The sequence below is a fragment of the Lucilia sericata genome, unplaced genomic scaffold (genome assembly GCF_015586225.1).
Source record: "Lucilia sericata isolate MDLA Ls3-8-SP2 unplaced genomic scaffold, ASM1558622v1 Contig000026F_arrow, whole genome shotgun sequence".
In the NCBI taxonomy this organism is placed as follows: domain Eukaryota; kingdom Metazoa; phylum Arthropoda; class Insecta; order Diptera; family Calliphoridae; genus Lucilia; species Lucilia sericata.
The window spans coordinates 607346-629076 of record NW_023994064.1 but is presented as its reverse complement, the minus strand read 5'-3'; the positions used below and the strand labels follow the sequence as shown (position 1 = coordinate 629076).

The following is a 21731-nucleotide window of genomic DNA, read 5'->3' as shown; positions in this document are numbered from 1 at the left end:
TGTTATGAAATTTGATCATAACAAGCGCAATTAGGCAATATTTTTTCTAAGTATTTCTTTAGTATTTTCTCACCACTACAATAACAGTTTCTTAGCATCACTCTTTCTGCGCTTGGCTGTTCTAATCCAATTTACTCATTCCGTTATTGCTCGTACTTCTGCCTGGAAGCTTGTGTTATGATTTGGTAAACGGTGGTATATTTCTGTTTCTGGGTCTTCAATATAGAACCCCAGACTTACTTTGTCCCCCAATTTAGAGCCATCCGTGTAACAACGGATTCCTACTGGTATTTGCTCTAATGTTCCGCTTGACCAAGACATTCTATCTGGGATCAGCGTTTCAAAGTTTCCCACATATTCTGTGTCTGGTATACGATCAGGCACGTCCGATGATTGTGTATAGCCTTCCAATATGTCCAGTATACATTGATGACGTGTCCTATAACCGCTTTTGGCCAGTTCGCCTAGAGTAAAGAGCCGTTCGGCTTTAAGCGCCGTCTCATATCTTAAATATGTCTCAATGGGTGGAATATCTAGCAACGTTTCCAGAGCCTTGGTTGAAGTATTACACATGGCACCACTTATACCCAAGCAGCATGCACGCTGAACTCCCTGTAGTAGTTTCATATTACACTTTTCGTCCAAAGCAGTCCATCAGATTATTGAAGCATAAGCTAGAATTGCTCTAATGACACTTTTATAAAGCCAATTTGTCATAGTAGGACCGAGACTTCATTTCATGCCTATAGTTCTCTTACATATCGCGCAGCACCGATGTGCCTTGTTGATCCTATCCTCTATGTGGTGTCTCCATTTTAATTTCCGGTCGAGGATTACACCTAAGTACTTAACTTTGTCTGTCACTGGTATCTTCTTGCCCAGGGAGTAAGGTTCAGTATACGTATAAATTTTTATCTTTCTTGTGAAGACAGATTTCCGTTTTTGCCGGGTTAACATTGAGGCCTCTCGGTTGAGCTCAGCTCAAGGCCGTACACAAGTAATTTGGATCCTTTCCCTTCAAAAGTAGTACGACATCGTCTTCATAGCAGACAGGTCTAAGCCCTTTCTCGGTTAGGGTCCTTAGGAGGCTATTAGTCGTGGTAACCCAGAGTAAAGGTGACAAAATGCCACCCTGTGGTATACCGCAAAATACCTTTTTCCTGATAGTTATATCCATCTGTTCCTTAGCATGTGGTTGAACCGGTCAACATAAAACTGGTATAGGAATTGGATAAAAGTATCAGTGTGCACGTTATTGAAGGCGCCTTCGATGTCAACACAATGACACTTATATCAATAATTTGTATTTTGAAATTTAAATCTTTTGTTTAGAATACACATCACAAACTTTAAAGCATTTTCCGCGGAATCTTTTTTAATGATCGGAAAAAATGATGTACATAATTTTACGTACTTTTATATACTCTATAAGGAATGTGTAGGTCCGATTTGAAATTTTCAAAAATTGTTTAAAAGTTATAACCCTAGTGCTAATCCTTGTAATCAAACAAAAGGACTGTTATTTCACTTAGCCCACATGCAATAGTGCCTCACAAATTAACTTGATCGTCCATAATTCCCTATCAGGCTATTTGTTAACAGACTTTCTTTGTATTTCTTAAAGTACAGACAAACGTTTTCATCTAAAACCTATCATTTCAAAATCATGAAACAGACAATAAATTTAACAATTTCTAGAAAATTTTTAAAAACTAAGTTAAAATCACATTAAAAAATTAAAATTTTTAAAATATTTCATAATTTTCTAGAAAAAAAATATAGATGTTACTGTTTCAATGCTAAATTTAGTACGACCATAGTTTTTGGAAAAGCACTAAAAATAGCATTAGGCACTAACACGAAATTTTTTCGTTTCGAAAATTTTTAAAAGCACTGTTCAAATTCAAACATTACTCATATAAACAAAAACTACCAAAGCTATTTATGCAAGTCATCAGTTTCTAATTTCGTCACAATTAAGAGTGCAAAAAATAAACAAAATTTTTCCTTTTAAATGTACTTTTAACATAATAAATATGTACTTTTAACATAATAATTAAAAATATATTCATTAAAAGAAAAACAAAATAAGTTTATTGCTTTTCGATTTCCTAAAATTTAAACCAAATTTAACTCTATAAGCAAAACAAACATCAATTGTATTATATTAGGTTAGGTTGATTGGAGGATATATACTACATCAAATAAGAAAAAATACACATAGGCAACCATCGGGACTTTTTATAACTTGACATCGCCCTAATTGCTGGTATGCGATCAGGCACGTCTGATGATTGCGTATAACCTTCCAAAGTATCTAGTATACATTGATGACGTTCTATACTATCCGTTCCAAGGTTTTAAGTAGGAAGGACGTAAGACTTATCGGTCGATAGGACTAAGGTGTCGCATAGCTAGGTTTCCCTGGTTTGGGTATAAATATTACCCTTGCATCCTGCCATTTAACTGGTATATATGTCAATTTCAAGCTTGCAGTGAATATCTGAGACAGATTTACGTAAACCAGTTCCGCCTCCATTTGCAAAAGTGCCGAGAAAACGCCATCCGGCCCTTCAGCCAACCATATCAGATGCATTTACAATTTCCGTGTTAGCCTCCCCTTCCTCCAATATCGGTTCACCTATGTTATTCGATGTAACGGGTGGAAAATGAGAGTCCATTAGGAGTTTAATCCTGTCCCTGTCATCGACCATAGAATCCGATTGGACATGAATATTGAATAGGAATTTTTTATCTTCGATACGTCATTGTTCACAGAATAGTTTCCAGGATTCTCGTTTGGCTTTTCGAACAATTTTATTATTATTCACCAAGCTTACTACGATACTCATCCCAAGGTTCCGGATCTCAACTGTTACCCACGGTTTCTCCTCGCAGAGGTCAGTTGTCCTCGAACTATTTCGACATTCAAAGTGTCCTGACATAAACGGTTCTTAAGTAACGTCCTGAACATTGTCCAATTACTTTTATACTTATTCCGAAACTTTATCGGCTTTGGTTGCGGCGGTAGTATTTTGAATCTTATATACCGATGATCAGAAAAGGTGTGCTCGTCCGAAACTCTCCAATCTTGAATTTCGTTTATAAGCTCTTCTGAACATATAGTTATATCTAATACTTCTTCTCCGATTCCATTGACGAAGGTAGCTTTATTACCTAAGTTCAATGTGATCAAATCTTCAGTATTAAGGAAATCCATGAGGGCTTGTCTTCTGCGATTGGTGTTTGTACTACCCCAAGCTACATAGTGGGAGTTAGAATCACAACCTATTACAATTTTCTTATTTTTCTTTCAACCAGTTTCATCAGATCCGACGTTTCTGGTAGTGTCGGAGAATCGAAGGGCAGGTAAACAGATGCCAGGTGTATGTTGCCTTTGCTTCAAAACCGTTGCATCCGATGTGGATAATCCTGTTTAGAGGATAAGACATAAGATACATGTTCTCGGACGATACCCTGTTGGAAATTTACGTGATTAAATCCATAAATCTTGTTGCGATCCAAGGTTTCTGGATTAAAGATATATGTATTTTGCCTGTGTTAATTTTAGCCATCAGAGCGTTGGTAGCCGTCTCGCTCCGATGGACGTTTATTTGGATAACCTCAATCATGGTCATCCAAATCACTCGTATTAACTTAAGTTAATTTTTTCACTGTTTTATTTCCTAACCTATTAACAATAAATCCCCCGGTGATATTTGATACTTAACAAATTTGATTAACTTAAATAATTTTTAACTGCCGTTTAAAAAATTATTTTATTATCTTAGCTGAGAACAAGTTCACGTTATCTTTTAAGGAAAAAAACTTATATTCGAGTAAATATAGATGTATGTAATAAATATATTTATATATAATATTTACATATTATGTATATGGTGCTTGAGTTACCCTCCTCAAAATATTCGCTGTTATGTAATATGATGTTACCCAAAATATTTTGGGTTTAGTGTTGTCCGTTCGTGAGCTGGACAGTTTTCAAGAAAACATCGTATGGGGGTGTCCCCCATTTTCCATGTTCAATTCAATATTTTTTTTTCTTGGACCAGCACTCAGAGGATGACCCCTACTCATGCAGTGCATTGTGCTGGAAATAGGAAAATAGGTTGTGGGAGGGAGGATAGAGGGAGTAGTGTTTGTGGACATTTGATTTAAACATCATACGAACAGTGCGGCTGAAGAATGAATTTTCCCTGTAATGTGTTGTGCGGTCCACTGGCCAGTCGACCACAAATGGGTGTGTTCTTGAAGACAGTCGTGTGCTACGTAAAAATATACCGGTATCGAGTTCCCCAATTTCAGAGAAACACATTCCATTATAGTATCGATAGAACAGTGAAATACAACCCACATTGCAACGGTGCTCCAGTGAATCAATAGTACGCGGTCGATTAGCTTCAAAATAGACTTCGAAGCTCCGGCCCATACATGGGAGTTGTATTCCATTTTCGGTCGGATATAAGTGGTGTAAATAGTGAGAAGATCAGATGGAGTGAAGTATGTCTTACACCGTTTCAAAAAACCGAGACACTTGAATGCTTCTTTCGACAGTTGGAAAATGTGTTTAGTCCATCGGACATCGCACTGTATTTTCATGCCCAGAACATCAAGAGTTTCTGATTCCTTAATATTTACACCACCCATAAATATAGATGGACTAACATTATCTGCCATACGTTTATGTGTTAAAAAACAACATTGAGTCTTGCGGGCGTTAAAATCGACTCTGTTTACACGACCCCATTCAGAGATTTTTAACAAGTCGTGATTAAGCGATTCATTCATATTGCGCCTCATTGCCCCAATCTCTAGATGGCTTGACCTATATTTGAATGAATGGGAATGGCAGATATTGCTGTCATCGGCAAAAGAGTAGACAGAGTTGGAAGTTTGACATAGAAGGTTATTTATGAAGATAAGAAATACAGTAGGGGAAAGAACGGAGCCTTGCGGTACCCCTGAATTAATCTTGAACTCATTTGAAGAGATCCCATCTATAACAACTCGTATAGTGCGATCACTGAGAAAGTTCGAAATAAATCGAGTGAAGTTATCACCGACACCAAATGCAGTAAGTTTAGATACAAGTGCACCATGCCACACTCTATCAAACGCCTTGGAAATATCTAGAGACACCACTTTACTTTCGCCAAAATGGTGAATGGAATGACACCATTTTTCCGAAAGGAATGCCAGAAGGTCTCCCGTAGAGCGACCTCTACGAAAGAAATACTGGCGGTCGTTAAGTAAATTGTTGGTCTCTAGATATTTGACAAGATGGAAATTAACCATACTTTCCATAACTTTGGAAAGTGCAGAACAAATTGCAATTGGGCGATAATTTTCAGGAATTTGGAATTTTAGGAATTGGCGTGACATTAGCAATCTTCCAGCATGTAGGAAATTTACCGGCATGGTATAGGATGCTGAAAAGATTAGCTAGCGTCGAAGAGCACTGCTTCAAGACCAGTACCGGTATGCCATCAGGTCCAGGAGACTTATTTATGCTGAGATCCACTAAAACCCTTTTAACGGCACGCACTCGGAAGAATATATTAGGCATAGTTAGTGATACCCTTTCGAGCTCGGGCAGTGGTTGATCGCTTTCAGGTAAGCAAGAATTACTTGCGAATAGCTATGCTAAAAGGTTAGCTTTATCAACTGGGTCGGTGAATGTTTGATCGTCCCTGAAAAGCGTCGGAATTGAAGAACTAGCATTATCCTTTACACTTTTTACGAACGACCAAAAGGTTTTGTTGCCTCTAAAAGCAGCAAGAACTCTGGCACACGAAGACCTCGCCTTTTTGCGCAGCGTGTCAGTTTGGGCGTTTTTATTATTGCGCCAAATTCTGAAAGCTTCCTCTCTAGATCTGATTGCACTTTTGCACTTCTGATTAAACCAAGACTTTTGCCTAGGTCTAATCGACGATTTTTTTGAGGGAATGAATGTTTTCATTCCCAGCATAATTATATTTTCAACCATTTTCGCCATGTCATTGACATTATCGCCTAGGAAACAAAGTTTCCAATTAAATTGCCGAAAGAATTCGTTGAGCTTAGCCCAACGAGCCTTTTAGTAGATAAAAATTGAACGTTTCGTAGCTGGTTGTGAGACGTTGCGAAGTTCCGAGAGCGAAAAGGAGGCGGAAATGGTGCAGTGATCCGAATTTCCGAGAGGTGCAAGAACATCCACTTCATACTTGTCAGGGTGTGAAGTGAGGAAAAGATCGAGGGTATTATATTGGTTCCCTTCAACACATGAGATATGCGTTGGTTCATTCACTAATTGCACAAGATGGTTGTGCGCGGCGAATAGTTCAGCATATTGGCCTTCTGGAGTTGTGTGACTTGAATGGCGAAGCCATGAGGAGTTGTGAACATTAAAATCACCAGCAACTACAATTTCACTGTTCGGACAACTCTCAAGAATCTTCAGTATGGAATCGGAAAGGGCATCGAAGCTTGATATGGTAGTATCCCTTCCCGTATTTGGACTTCTGTAAAGAAACCCGAAGTGCAAATAGTGTGTCCTGACTTTGAACTTGACCCATAGACAACTTAATTCGGTGTCATACGTGTAGTGGTTGCTGGCACTGGTGCACCACTTTATTGCGGATGTAAATAGCAATGCCCCGATGGAAATTAAAAAGCGATAGGAGGTGATACCTGGGTATATAAAAATCCTGTGGATCAGCATTCTCAGATACCTGGTTTTCACATAAGGCGAAAACATCCGGCCGATGGAGACAAACGTGAGCATATGCAGAGAAAAAATTCGCTCTTAAACCGCGTATATTGTAGAAGTCTATGCCAAAGCGTCTCGTCATTACGATGAAAAAAAATAAATAAATCAATTGTCTATTTCCTATGATTCAATGTTCCCATATTTGATTGTTGTTGATATATCTGTTTGATGGCCAGTGCTATGCCTTCGCCAACCAAACAGTCATACAACAATCAATATAAGAACACCAATATCACAGGAAAATAATGGTCAGAGGCTGGGGGAAGGATTTCACAATGACTCTAATGATTGGGGCCATAAAAGCCCTGATTTGGTCATTATGGTGGAGAAACGGCTCGATGTGCCAACACTGTTGCTTTGTGCCAGCACTATTAAATTGTTTTGTTTATTTATGTTGTAATTATTGTTGGTGTGGTCTAGCGGTTGTTCTTATTCTCGTTTCACTTGTATATTGTTTTTGTTGCACTTAATTATTACTTTGTATAAGAGTATTGTTTCTTTTTTAGAGTATATTGCCTTTTTCCTTCTGTATTGTGTTTTGTTTTTGTTACTGTTTTAAGTATTTTGTAATATTATTTGTTTTTCTTATTGATTTTTTTTAATTTAATTTATGTTTGTCAGGTATTTTTTATTTATTTATTTATTAACTTATTTTATTTAGTACAAGTAAGACTAAGAGTCTCATAAGGTACCTCAAACAATAATTTATTTTACAATTATTAATTGTTTAAAAGAGAAAAAATACAAAAGTTATAAAAACTAATACAATAAAAAGATGAACATATATAAATTATTTAATTACTAAAATGTTTTATAACGGCCATTTTAAAAGACAATTTGATTTTAACTTTATGTTTGTTTTTCCTTTTCTTTTTATACCCTACACCACTTTAGTGGGGAGGGTATATTGGATTTGTGCTGATGTTTGTAACATACAAAAATATTCGTCCTAGACCCACCTTAAAGTATACCAATCGGCTTAGAATCGTTTTCTGAGTCGATTAAGCTATGTCCGTCCGTCCGTCCGTCTGGCTGGCTGGCTGGCTGGCTGGCTGTCCATGTAAACCTTGTGCGCAAGGTACAGGTCGCAATTTTCAAGATAATGGGATGAAATTTGGCACGCACGTTTTATTTGACCCAAGGACGAAGCCTATTGAAAATGGTTAAAATCGGTCCATTATTTCACCTAGCCCCCATAGAACAGAACCCCCCGAAAAGGGCTTCTGAGCTCATAATTATGTCAAATATACAGATATATCGATAAAATACGGCACAACTAAGTTTTATAGAAGTCTTGATGACTCTGCCAAATTTCATAAAGATCGGGCCCCATTTGACCCTAGCTCCCATACAAAGTCCCCTTCAGAAAATTACTTGAATGTCCCAAATTAACTTATAAACACAAATATCGCGATAAAATTCAGCACAATAAAATATTATGTAAATATAAATATATTCACAAAATTTTATCGGGCTTGGTCCATATTTGCCCCTAGCACCCATATAAAGCCTCTTTCAGAAAATTAGTTTTTCATCCATAAATTGCTTAAATGTATCGGAACAAGGGAATATTGAAGATAAATGCTTTATTATGAAAAATAAATCACATTTAATATTCATAACTGGTGTAGGGTATCATATGGTCGGCCACGCCCGACTATACTTTCTTACTTGTTTTATTTTGTTTAATATTGACGCGGACATAATAACACAGAAAATTAACATTAATTTCACACGATACACGACACTATAGCGGACAAGGAAGAGAGACGCGTGTGAACAGATCGGACGACAGAACACCGTTCGTGACCCGGACCAATTAAAAAAAGTCCCTTTTAAGTATTTTTTTTTTAATTTTACAGTAATTTCTTAAAAAAAAATATACAATATGTGGTATCATTCCAAAGGTTTTTTAAAGCCAGGTCTACTGGTTTGTAGAATTTGTATACATTGTGCACACATTTTATTTTTATTGATGAAAAACTTAACAATTTTAAATATTTTGGAATATGACAGCAGACAGTTATTTATGATTAATACAACATTGGACGCGGCTTTAACCCCCCTTTCAAACATTACCCCATATTGGATATTTGGTTTCAAAACAAAACTAAAATTTTAAAAAAAATAATTAAAAAATACCTTTTTTAATTTGGTCCAGCTCACGAACGGTCATCGCTAGACATAAAATATTTTGTGAATCATCATAAAACAAAGCAAGGTATATTTTGAGAGGGGTAACAAAAACACATTTTGGCTTTCCATACAGAGTGAGTCGGTCTAATATACATATATATTAAGTACTTAATAAAATGATTTTATTAGAATATTTTCTAAAATAAGTAAAATTTTTGTGCTTTATATCTTTTTGAAATACTAAATCTGTGTACTTAAACAATAAAATGCAAAATATTTACCTAATAGCAACATTTATTACATACTATCAAAATATACGATGTCACGTTTTTATGGACAAAAGCTGTTTTAACTCTGTTTGTTTTAAAGTATCAAGAATTACATAATATGGGTAATTTCATGTCAAGTGACCCAACTCGATTTTGACGAAATTTGCACCAAGGTAGTACTATTGGATAGTAGATAAGACACAAATTTTCAGCTCTATCGGTCAAGAACTGCCGAACTTAGAGTGGGTCAAAATTGGACATTTTGATCATACAGGGTTTTATTCAAATGAGTGTTTCTCACTTATTGGTCCTAGCATTGTCCATAAAATTGTCCAAAGGAGTTCAGATAGATATTTCTTCATTGCTTCCAAAATAAATTATTTTTTTATTATTTATTTTAAAAAATAATTTTGTTTTTTTCAAAATGGTCCCTTTTTTTGCTTAGAAGAAAGCTTATAGAATTTCCTTTAAGGTTTTTGTAGTCCCATAATGGGATGCGAGTGGGATATCTATCAAAAAAATTTTAACTAAAAAATAATTTTTTTCCCAATTTTCCCCTATTTTTCCAAAATGGAAGCTTTTTTTGCTCAAAAGAAAGCTAAGATCATTACCTTTAAGAGCTTTGTGATTACTTTTTGAGTTTTCTATAAAATTTAAACTTAGCTCGTAGAGCCTGGAGTAAATTAGAATCTATAAAAGGGGACCTTTTGGAACTTTATCGTACTTCGAATGGTACTTTTTTGAGTTTTCTATTAAATTGAATTTAGAAACATGAAATTAAGCATTTAGAGCCCGGGGTAAATTAGAATCTATAAATCTATTTTTATTGCCTGTTGTATTGAGACTAGAATCATAAAATCAAATTTATAGAGTTCTCTTAAAGGGGACTTTTTGATATCTGCAATATCAAAAATATAATTATAATATTTAGCTGAACAAGATTCCAACATCGACTATTTGTGGTAACTCTAATGTACAAAAAAAAGGTTTTAGAAAAAATATTGGGATTCGGAACATCCTTTTTTAATACATTTTATTTAAATATTGAATCTGCCTTCTTGGGCCTAACAATATGTAATTAAATCTTAATACTAAAAATTAACGTCTCTCAACTGAACTGAGAGTTACAATGAACAACCCAGCAAAATATTTGCTTACAAATTCACTAGAAAAATCACCAGAATTCATCGAGTAAAGTGCTTACAATTCTACTAGAAAAAGTACTTATTTTTGTTTGAGATGTTCCAAAAGTAAGTCAATATTATTTGGTTGGAAATAAGTTGTTATACCCTACACCACTTTAGTGGGGAGGGTATATTGGATTTGTGCTGATGTTTGTAACATACAAAAATATTCGTCCTAGACCCACCTTAAAGTATACCAATCGGCTTAGAATCGTTTTCTGAGTCGATTAAGCTATGTATGTCCGTCCGTCCGTCCGTCCGTCTGGCAGGCTGGCTGTCCATGTAAACCTTGTGCGCAAGGTACAGGTCGCAATTTTCAAGATAATTGGATGAAATTTGGCACGCGCGTTTTATTTGACCCAAGGACGAAGCCTATTGAAAATGGTTGAAATCGGTCCATTATTTCACCTAGCCCCCATAGAACAGAACCCCCCGAAAAGGGCTTTTGAGCTCATAATTTTGTTAAATTTACAGATATATCGATAAAATGCGGCACAACTAAGTTTTATAGAAGTCTGGATGACCCTGCCAAATTTCATAAAGATCGGGCCCCATTTGACCCTAGCTCCCATACAAAGTGCCCTTCAGAAAATTACTTGAATGTCCCAAATTAACTTATAAACACAAATATCGCGATGAAATTTAGCACAATAAAATATTATGTAAATATAAATATATTCACAAAATTTTATCGGGCTTGGTCCATATTTGCCCCTAGCCCCCATATAAAGCCTCTTTCAGAAAATTAGATTTTCATCCATAAATTGCTTAAATGTATCGGAACAAGGGAATATTGAAGATAAATGCTTTATTATGAAAAATAAATCACATTTAATATTCATAACTGGTGTAGGGTATCATATGGTCGGCCACGCCCGACTATACTTTCTTACTTGTTTTATTTTGTTTAATATTGACGCGGACATAATAACACAGAAAATTAACATTAATTTCACACGATACACGACACTATAGCGGACAAGGAAGAGAGACGCGTGTGAACAGATCGGACGACAGAACACCGTTCGTGACCCGGACCAATTAAAAAAAGTCCCTTTTAAGTATTTTTTTTTTAATTTTACAGTAATTTCTTAAAAAAAAATATACAATATGTGGTATCATTCCAAAGGTTTTTTAAAGCCAGGTCTACTGGTTTGTAGAATTTGTATACATTGTGCACACATTTTATTTTTATTGATGAAAAACTTAACAATTTTAAATATTTTGGAATATGACAGCAGACAGTTATTTATGATTAATACAACATTGGACGCGGCTTTAACCCCCCTTTCAAACATTACCCCATATTGGATATTTGGTTTCAAAACAAAACTAAAATTTTAAAAAAAATAATTAAAAAATACCTTTTTTAATTTGGTCCAGCTCACGAACGGTCATCGCTAGACATAAAATATTTTGTGAATCATCATAAAACAAAGCAAGGTATATTTTGAGAGGGGTAACAAAAACACATTTTGGCTTTCCATACAGAGTGAGTCGGTCTAATATACATATATATTAAGTACTTAATAAAATGATTTTATTAGAATATTTTCTAAAATAAGTAAAATTTTTGTGCTTTATATCTTTTTGAAATACTAAATCTGTGTACTTAAACAATAAAATGCAAAATATTTACCTAATAGCAACATTTATTACATACTATCAAAATATACGATGTCACGTTTTTATGGACAAAAGCTGTTTTAACTCTGTTTGTTTTAAAGTATCAAGAATTACATAATATGGGTAATTTCATGTCAAGTGACCCAACTCGATTTTGACGAAATTTGCACCAAGGTAGTACTATTGGATAGTAGATAAGACACAAATTTTCAGCTCTATCGGTCAAGAACTGCCGAACTTAGAGTGGGTCAAAATTGGACATTTTGATCATACAGGGTTTTATTCAAATGAGTGTTTCTCACTTATTGGTCCTAGCATTGTCCATAAAATTGTCCAAAGGAGTTCAGATAGATATTTCTTCATTGCTTCCAAAATAAATTATTTTTTTATTATTTATTTTAAAAAATAATTTTGTTTTTTTCAAAATGGTCCCTTTTTTTGCTTAGAAGAAAGCTTATAGAATTTCCTTTAAGGTTTTTGTAGTCCCATAATGAGATGCGAGTGGGATATCTATCAAAAAAATTTTAACTAAAAAATAATTTTTTTCCCAATTTTCCCCTATTTTTCCAAAATGGAAGCTTTTTTTGCTCAAAAGAAAGCTAAGATCATTACCTTTAAGAGCTTTGTGATTACTTTTTGAGTTTTCTATAAAATTTAAACTTAGCTCGTAGAGCCTGGAGTAAATTAGAATCTATAAAAGGGGACCTTTTGGAACTTTATCGTACTTCGAATGGTACTTTTTTGAGTTTTCTATTAAATTGAATTTAGAAACATGAAATTAAGCATTTAGAGCCCGGGGTAAATTAGAATCTATAAATCTATGAAAAAATAAAAATAAAAAGTCGACACAGACTGGGGTTGACCTCAATACCTTCCGTCTGCCAGTTGGATGCTCCACTCACTACACCACTGCTTAGCTGTTTTATTGTGCGTCAAATAATAGTTTTCACACACAAATACTATTTTATTTTCTGTTTGTCTAAAAATAGATATTTGATATCGTGTGCACAAAAAAAGGAAAAAAAAGAAAAAGTAACTGTTTTATGTTTGTTTGTTTCTTTATTTTGATTTTTTTTAGACTTTACATACAAAGTAAGTCATTAATAAAGTACTTAATGGTAATCATTGTAAGCAAAGATTTTGCAGGGAAATGAGCCTCTAATTTAGATGGGTGGTAAATCAGATCTTCGAAGCCCTGATCGATTTTGATTTAGTGTCAGTGATCTTGCAAGCGGGTTAGGATGTACATAAAGTTTCCTCAAGTAAGTTTCACGAGATTTCCTGAACTCGTCTTTTACTAATGGTATTTCCAAATCTCTATAGATGTTTTCATTTCTTATATACCATGGTGCTCCCGTCATAGTTCTAAGAATTTTTGATTGGGCCCTCTGTATAAGATCAATACTTGTATTGCTTGCGGTTCCCCATAGTTGAATTCCGTATGTCCAAACCGGTTTTAAAACAGTCTTATACAGGATGACTTTGCAATCAAGGCTTAACTTGGATTGATGGTTGATTAGCCAATGTATATTGGAAGATTTTATTCTCATATGGAGCCTTTTAGCTTCAATATGGTGACGCCAAGTAAGACGTCTATCCAAGTGGATGCCAAGGTATGTGACATGATCAGACTGTGGGATGTTCACATTGTTTAGTGTCACTGTTGGGCAGTTTCCTCTTCTGAGTGTGAACGTGATATGCTTACTTTTGAGTTCGTTTACCTGTATTCTCCAGTTTTTTAACCACGTCTCCACGCGTCTGAGATAAGTATCAAGGTTTCTTGATGCTACATTTATGTCCACATGAGTACTAAGAATGGCTATGTCATCTGCAAATGTAGAAATTGTTAGGTCGTTACACGTAGGCAAATCAGTGGTGTAAATTAGGTAAAGTGTTGGTCCTAGTACACTTCCTTGTGGAACACCAGCATTGATTGCATAGTCCTTTGTTACACAATCGCCGTACTTCACCCTGAACAGTCGATCAGAAAGGTAAGACTCTAATAAAGCATGTGTACTAGATGGTAGCAAAAGTTTTATTTTATGTATTAGACCTTTATGCCAGACCCTGTCAAAAGCTTGGGCAACATCCAGGAAGATAGCCGAACAGTACTTTTTTTGTTCAAAGGCTTTTCTAACCTCACCAGTTAATCGGTTTTATTGCTCGATTGTACCATGGTTCTCACGGAAACCAAATTGGTGGTCTGGGATAAAAAATGTTATTAATTTTCTTTGGAGTGCTTTTTCAAATAGTTTTGACAGACAAGGCAGTAGGCTAATAGGTCTGTAAGATGATGCCAACGTCACGTCCTTCCCAGGCTTCGGTATCATTATTATTTGGGAGATTTTCTAATCTTTTGGGATCGCATTAAATAGCAAAGTGAGTACAGTAATTGCCACATTTGGTAGGTTTCCAATCATGGAAGGTGTAATTAAATCATAACCTGGTGACTTTTTTAGGTTAAGATTGTCCTTTATGACTTTCTGAACATCTTCGTATCTTATTACGAATGTCTCAGAGTCTATTGGAATACTTACTTGTTCCAATACAAAATCATTTGTTGGAGGGTTAGGTTGGAATACACTAGTTAAGTGTTCTGCAAATACAATCCTTTGCACTTCGTGCCCAGGTGCCATCAGCTTTTCTTATTGGACTTTGACCCATTACCGGTGACCCTGCGATCCTCTTCCAGATGAAGGGCTCTTTTCAGATTTTTAGTTGCAGTAGACAACCTCTGCTTTGCAGCAGGAGATCTGTTTTGTTGCCATTCTCTTCTACGTTTCCTCTTTTCGATGAGAAGTTTTTCGATTTCTGCGTTAGACATTTTCGTTTTAGCTTTTTGGGAAATTTGTCGTTTAGAGTGATCTAAAGCCGAAGAAATTAGTGACTTGAAGTCACTAATACAATTGTTAATGTCTTCCTCACATTGTAAAATAGGGTCAGTGCGGATTTGACTGCTGATATACTTTTTATTCTTCAACCAATCAGTCTAGTAATATGATTTTTCAGTATTAAGTTTTGTTCTGCAGTTTTCTCCGTAATAGTGTATTATCACGGGTGAATGGTCAGAAGACAATTCGTATGATATTTCTGTAGAGATTGAATTTCTATTAATGTTTTTTGATATGGCAAAATCTATTAGATCATGAATCTTTCTAGGATCGGAAGGACAGTGTGTAGGTTGACCAGGTGATATAAAGTCCAAACTGCTTTTACGATCGACTAGAGTTCTGTACAGTTGTCTACCTTTGGGATTCATTAATATAGAGAGAGTATGTATGTTTAGCGTTGTAGTCACCGCATGCCAAGAAACGATCTCCTAATGTACTAAAAAATTCTTCAAAGTGTTCTTTAGGTTAGGGTTGATTCCCCAACTCCGCGTACAAGGTGAATGGAAGTTGCCTGTAAATAGCCTTTGGAGAATTTTTCTAGGGCATAATGTTTTATTCTATTTCTTATTAAGATACCAGTACCACCATGTGCCTTATCATCTTTATGATTTGTATAGTGAAATGTGTATCCTGAAATATAAAAGCTATATTTATTGGTTAGGTGGGTTTCAGAGAATAACATAACATCGATATTCATTGTATGGATAAAATGGGACACCTCAGCTTTATGCTGGTTTAAGCCATTTGCGTTCCAGAATAAAATAAATATGTTAGTTAATTTAAAAAATATTTTTGTAAATTTAGAAAAAAAAATGGGAAATTTACGAAATATTTTTCTATTTACATAAAAAATTTTGTTAATTTAAAAAAAAAACGTTTGTTTTAAGTCGTGAATTCAATTTTAGTTTTTCATAAATTTTATAAAAAAGAATATTGTAGTTTTATTAAATTGTAATGATATAAATATTATTAATAATGCGAAAGCTATTAAAATAAAAGCAAGCATTTTTAGTTGGAACATCGAACAACAGGATCATTTTCAATGGACTCTGTAAAAAAAAATAGAAATATTTTTTAATAAATAGGCATATTATTTTATATTTTTTTTAGGTTTTAATTAACCTTGAATAGTTTTAACAAGAATGTGAACACCTGGTACTGTCACTCCATCTCGAATTTTAATTTTATAAAATAAGAGATTTATAAAGTCCCACATAGGTGTGCACTGTTCAGGAAATTGTATATTAAAAACATAATAGGATTTAAACGCTGTATCGATTGCTTTGCTTAATGAACAATATTTGTACTTTAAATTACAGAAATTAACAAATATCTCCACAGGATTATATATAGATCCGATAACAGATATAAGGGGAACATTCAGTCTATTACCAACTAATTGTGTTTTATTGAATTGTTCATATTCAGCCTCGGTAGGGTGTATCATTATAAAAGATAGTCGAGCTTCTGCGTGCTTATAAAAGCGAGCATTTCCTTTTTTAAATTTTGAGTTTTCGATTCTCGAAAAAGGTATTTTACCTTTTTCGAGAAAGAAAACAATTAGCAGAGTTACATCTGAAAAAAATTAACATAATTTATAGCGATTCAAAAAATATATAAATAAAATACGTACTTTTATCAGCATTGTGTTTATTGTTTATAAGGTAGTTGAATAAAATATGGTCTTCTTCTTTAAATTTGGAAATATTTTTTGGAAAAATTGTTGAAATCATTACATCAGCAAATAATTGAAGATTATCCAGAATATATGTTATCTTTCCATACAAAAATTCGAAATCGGAATCAATCGATGAAGTATTGTTATTAAATTTCGTTTAAAGTTAAAATTGTGCAATTTACCATTTTGTATCCCTGAATGTCTTTATAAATCGGCCATTCATTAAAAAAATCCATTAACTTCAAATCGCTAAGGCATTTTAATCTAGAACTCCTGCATTTGTCCCAATGAAATAAAATTTGGTCAAATGGTAATGTTTTAAGCTCATGTTTTAATATTCTAATACTATCTTCTTCGTCATGCATCTCAGGTGGGGTTATATTTTCCGTAACATTCTTAGATTTTCGACATAAACTCGCTTTCCAATTTCTATACTTTTGATAAATTTTGCCTAGGGGAGCAGCATTTTGTTTTTTTAGAAAATAATAGGCCTGTAAAATAATAGAACAAAAATAATTTAAAAACAAATTCCTACGAGAAGGTAAAAAATGTAGAATCCACTTACCATTTGTTCGTCAGGAAATGCTTCAATAATTTGCTTCGCTAAATGTTCTGAATCTCTTACAGTTAACGCAAGTTCATTGTCGATAAAGTAGTGTAAGATAGACTCACAAAGAAGTTTTCTTGAGTTGTCATTAAGTTTTTTTTCTTTTTCAAACATTAATTTAACAGATTTTCCATACGGATTTGAATTTAGGATTATATTTAAACTTATTCCTTGTGGTTCAATTTCACTTTGTGTCAATAAATTTAAACGATTAAAAGATTTTTTCCACTCTGACCATTTAAAAAAAAAAGAGCTTGAACACCAAGAGATAATTCTGTATTAGCAAAAATACGAACTGCCATTTCAGACGGAAGTTGTAATAGTATATTGACATATAATTGTTGTTCTGCAAGAATAAAACGAATCAATTAGTAAATAGTGTACATATTAAAAAATGGAACAAACTTACCCATAAAGAATTCTAACAAGTCATTTATCGTCCATTTTTCTAAAAGATTTTCTAATTCATGTTTTAACTCTTTGTGTGTGCCCATTGACTCCAACATTGTTCTACTGGAAATTACGTTCTTTTGTAAATTCATTTTATTCTTTTACGTTAACAAATTCAAATATATTTATTTATTCTCCTAACGAAAGAAAAATATATTTTTATTGATTTATATTACAGCTTGAAACATATTTTTTTGTTCTTATCATAACCAATCCACTGTTAGTTGTCTAATCATTTTGAGGAGTTCCATTAAGATCACAAATTGATTTTATAACACAGGAGGCTTTTTTATATTTGTTTGTGTCAATTTCAAAAGCTTCATAATGTTTGTGATATTGTTTTATGTGAACCTCTTTGCAAATAACGTATGGATTGGTTTTTTCCATACGATAGAATGCATCTTATATAGAATCTTATATATTTCTGCATTCTCTATGAAAGTATCAAAATGTTGACATAACAAACATCCAGTTTTATATACTTTTGAGTAAAATGTACACTGAGAATAAGCTTTAAATAATATATTTTTAAAGAACTCATTAACTTCTTGTTCATATTCACATTCTGTCTGATGTTCTTGTGCAACAATTAAAGGTTGTTCGGATTGTTTAATTAGAAAGTAGGCAAAACCATACTGGAATTTTTTTGCTAATGAAACACAAATATTTTTTCTATTAAAAGAAGTTCTGGCATAGGCTTTGTACTCCTTGTGTTTTGCTTCATATCTAAAACACCAATAATTACGAGGTGGCCCAGATTGCAAAATAACATCATAATAATGAATCATTAAATGATGTTTGGGTTTAAGGGTATCATTAAAAAGTTTTATATATTCCAGATGATGAAGTTTAATCAAATTTTGCAACTTGTTAGCCATGTCTATTGAAATCTCGTTCGATGTTATTATATCAATAATTTCAAGAAACCTTAGAAAAAAACACCAAACTTCATCTTCCTCGGGGATAAGATCTCCTACCATTAATGAAAATAGATCCACAAATGTCATCATTTCCCGGGCACTCATTTTAATGTACAACCTTTTTAGATTGTTCAATGAAATTTGAGGTGATTTATTACCAATTTCAATTTCTCCATAGTTAAACATATCTTTTCTCTGATTGATGATCTCTAATGTGAAGTATTTTTTTGCAATAAAATTGTTTATAACATTAGACATATTGTAACGACATACTCCCTCAAAAAAATCATGCATTCTATCTACGGAATAATTTTCTGTAACATGAAATATTTTCAGGGAATTGAAAATACAATTCTCACGGATTCCACTTTTTGAAATATCATTCTCCTTAACATCAGAAGTATAATTATTAATATTACGAATATAGTCGTTTTCAACTGTTGTTAATGTGCTGCATGAACTTTTATCGTACTTACAGAATCTGCAGTAATATGTTTGATTAAATGAAGAACCGAATCCTAGAATATTATTCATTGCAAGATTATCCCCAATAATCAATCCTAAAACAAAACAAGTAAGAAAGTATAGTCGGGCTTGGCCGACTATATGATACCCTACACCAGTTATGAATATTTAATGTGATTTATTATTGTTTTTGTCATTCCGTTTGTAACACATCGAAATATTCATCTAAGACCCATGAAAGTATATATATTATGGATCCTTATTAAATTCTAAGACGATCTAGCTATGCCCGTCCGTCTGTCTGTTGAAAACACGATAGAGTCCAAATGGAAGTAGCTCGCTGGCTGAAATTTTGCACAGACATTTTGTATTGAGTTTGTTTGGTATTGAAAACGGGCAATATCGGTCCACGAATTCGGATAGCCCCCATATAACGTCCATATAGATCCCCTTCAGAAAATGACTTTAACGCTAATAACTGCCTTAAAGAAGCATATATAGCGATGAAATTCGACATGTGCATATTTTATAGGAACCTTAATATCATTGTAAAATTTTATGAGGATCGGTCCATAATTGACCCTATCCTCCATTAAGGTCAAATTCAGAAAATTAACTTTACGCTCTTAACTGACTTAAAGAAGCAGCTATAGCGATGAAATTCGACATTTACATATTTGATAGCAACCTTAACACTTTTGTAAAATTGTATAAGGATCGGTTCATAATTGACCCTACCCCCATATAAGGTCCCCTTCAGAAAATGACTTTAACGCTTAAAACTGTCTAAAAGAAGCATTTATAGCGACGAAATTCGACATGAACATATTTTACAGGAACCTAAATCGCTTTGTAAAATTTTATAAGGATCGGTTCATAATTGATCCTACCCCCCATATAAGGTCCCCTTCAGAAAATGGCTTTGACGCTCATAACTGCATCAATAGCGTTGAAATTCAACATGAACATATTTTATAGGAACCTTAATATTATTGTAAAATTTTTTAAGGATCGGCTCATAAGGCAGTTATGAGCGTTAAAGTCATTTTCTGAAGGGGAACTTATAGGGGGATAGGAGCAAATGAGGACCGATCCCGATAAAATGGGCTGGATAGATTTGTATTTATATAATATTTATATAATATATATAATATTTGTCCGTGCTAAATATCATTGCAATAACAGTGCTATTAAATGAATTGCGGATATTCAAGTCACTTTCTGAAGTGGGCTTTGTGTGGGGGCTAGGGTCAAATGAAGTCCGATCATTTCGAAATTCGGCTAGGTCATCAAGGCTTGTATAAAACTTAGTTGTGCGAACTTTCATCGAGATACATTTATATTATACATAATTATGAGCTCAAAAGCCCTTTTCGGGGGGTTCAGTTGTATGGGGGCTAGGTGAAATAATGGTCCGATTTTAACCATTTTCAATAGGCTTCGTACTTGGACCAAAACAAACGTATATTCCAAATTTCATCAAATTATCTTGAAAATTGCGACCTGTACTTTGATAACAACGTTTACATGGACACACGGACAGTCGGACGGACATCGTTAAATCGACTCAGAAAGTGATTCTGAGTCGATCGGTATACTTTAAGGTGGGTATAGAACTAATATTTTAATGCGTTACAAACATCAGCACAAACGCATAATACCCTTCCCACTATAGTGGTGTAGGGTATAATGAACTCGTTTGAGACCTTTTGAAGTTATTATATCAATGCTATTCTCTTCTAGAAATTTTATTTCTTCCAATAGTTTAAAAAGGCATTTCTCATTCTTATATTTTTTATAATCTGTGCCTTTAATAACAGCTGCTAAAAAAATGTTGCAATTTATAATGGTTGGAAACAAGTAATATATGAATGTTATTGGACAGCAGTGTGTTCCCAGTGGATTATTTACTTCCACGTCGTCTATATATAAAAACAAGTAAGAAATTATAGTCGGGCGAGGCCGACCATATAATACCCTACACCTTTGACAAAAATATAATGTGATTTAGTTGCCATAATAAAGCATTTAAGTTGAATTGTATCTTACCTTAGATATACATACTTAAGCCGTTTATTGTGGAATAAAATTGTGAACATTTAAGTGAAATTTTGATGGGGGCTTTTCATAGGGGCTAGGTTCATATGAGAACCTATTATTATAGAATTCATGGGGGTCATCAAGTCTTGTAAACAACTTGGTTTTTGCAGCTTTTTGTCGAGATATGAGTATATTAAACATAATTATGAACTTAAAAGCCCTATTCGGCGGGTTCAGTTGTATGGGGGCTAGGTGAAATAATGGACCGATGTAAACCATTTTCAACAGGCTTCGTCTACGGTACCATAAAAGATCATTTGCCAAATTTTATTGAATTATCTCCAAAATTGCGACCTGTAGTTTGATTACAAGTTTTAAAAGCCCTATTCGGGGGTTCAGTTGTATGGGGGCTAGGTGAAATAATGGACCGATGTAAACCATTTTCAACAGGCTTCATCTACGGTACCATAAAAGATCATGTGCCTAATCTCATTGAATTATCTCTAAAATTACGACCTGTAGTTTGATTACAAGGATTACAAGCCCTATTGGGGGGTTCAGTTGTATGGGGGCTAGGTGAAATAATGAACCGATCTTAACCATTTTCAATAGGCTTCGTCCCTGGGACAATAGAAGATCATGTACCAAATTTCATTGAATTATCTTCAAAATTGCGACCTGTAGTTTGATTACAAGGAC

The 21731-nt window shown here is 34.0% G+C and overlaps 2 protein-coding genes across 2 annotated transcripts in view; one reads left to right on the top strand and one right to left on the bottom strand.

Annotated features, from left to right (window-relative positions):
• Positions 1–21731, top strand: part of LOC119610026 (pituitary homeobox 1) — a 320354-nt gene that overhangs the window by 15842 nt on the left and 282781 nt on the right. The window lies entirely within an intron of this gene.
• The window catches only part of LOC119610019, an 84115-nt gene continuing 78269 nt past the window's right edge, over positions 15886–21731 (bottom strand). Inside the window, exons 3-8 of the mRNA XM_037965091.1 lie at positions 17567–17667; positions 17116–17503; positions 16733–17041; positions 16506–16647; positions 15995–16447; positions 15886–15921 (exon numbers count right to left, since the gene is read on the bottom strand). The gene's annotated coding sequence lies outside the window, so the exon portion shown is untranslated. The remainder of the gene's footprint in view (positions 15922–15994; positions 16448–16505; positions 16648–16732; positions 17042–17115; positions 17504–17566; positions 17668–21731) is intronic.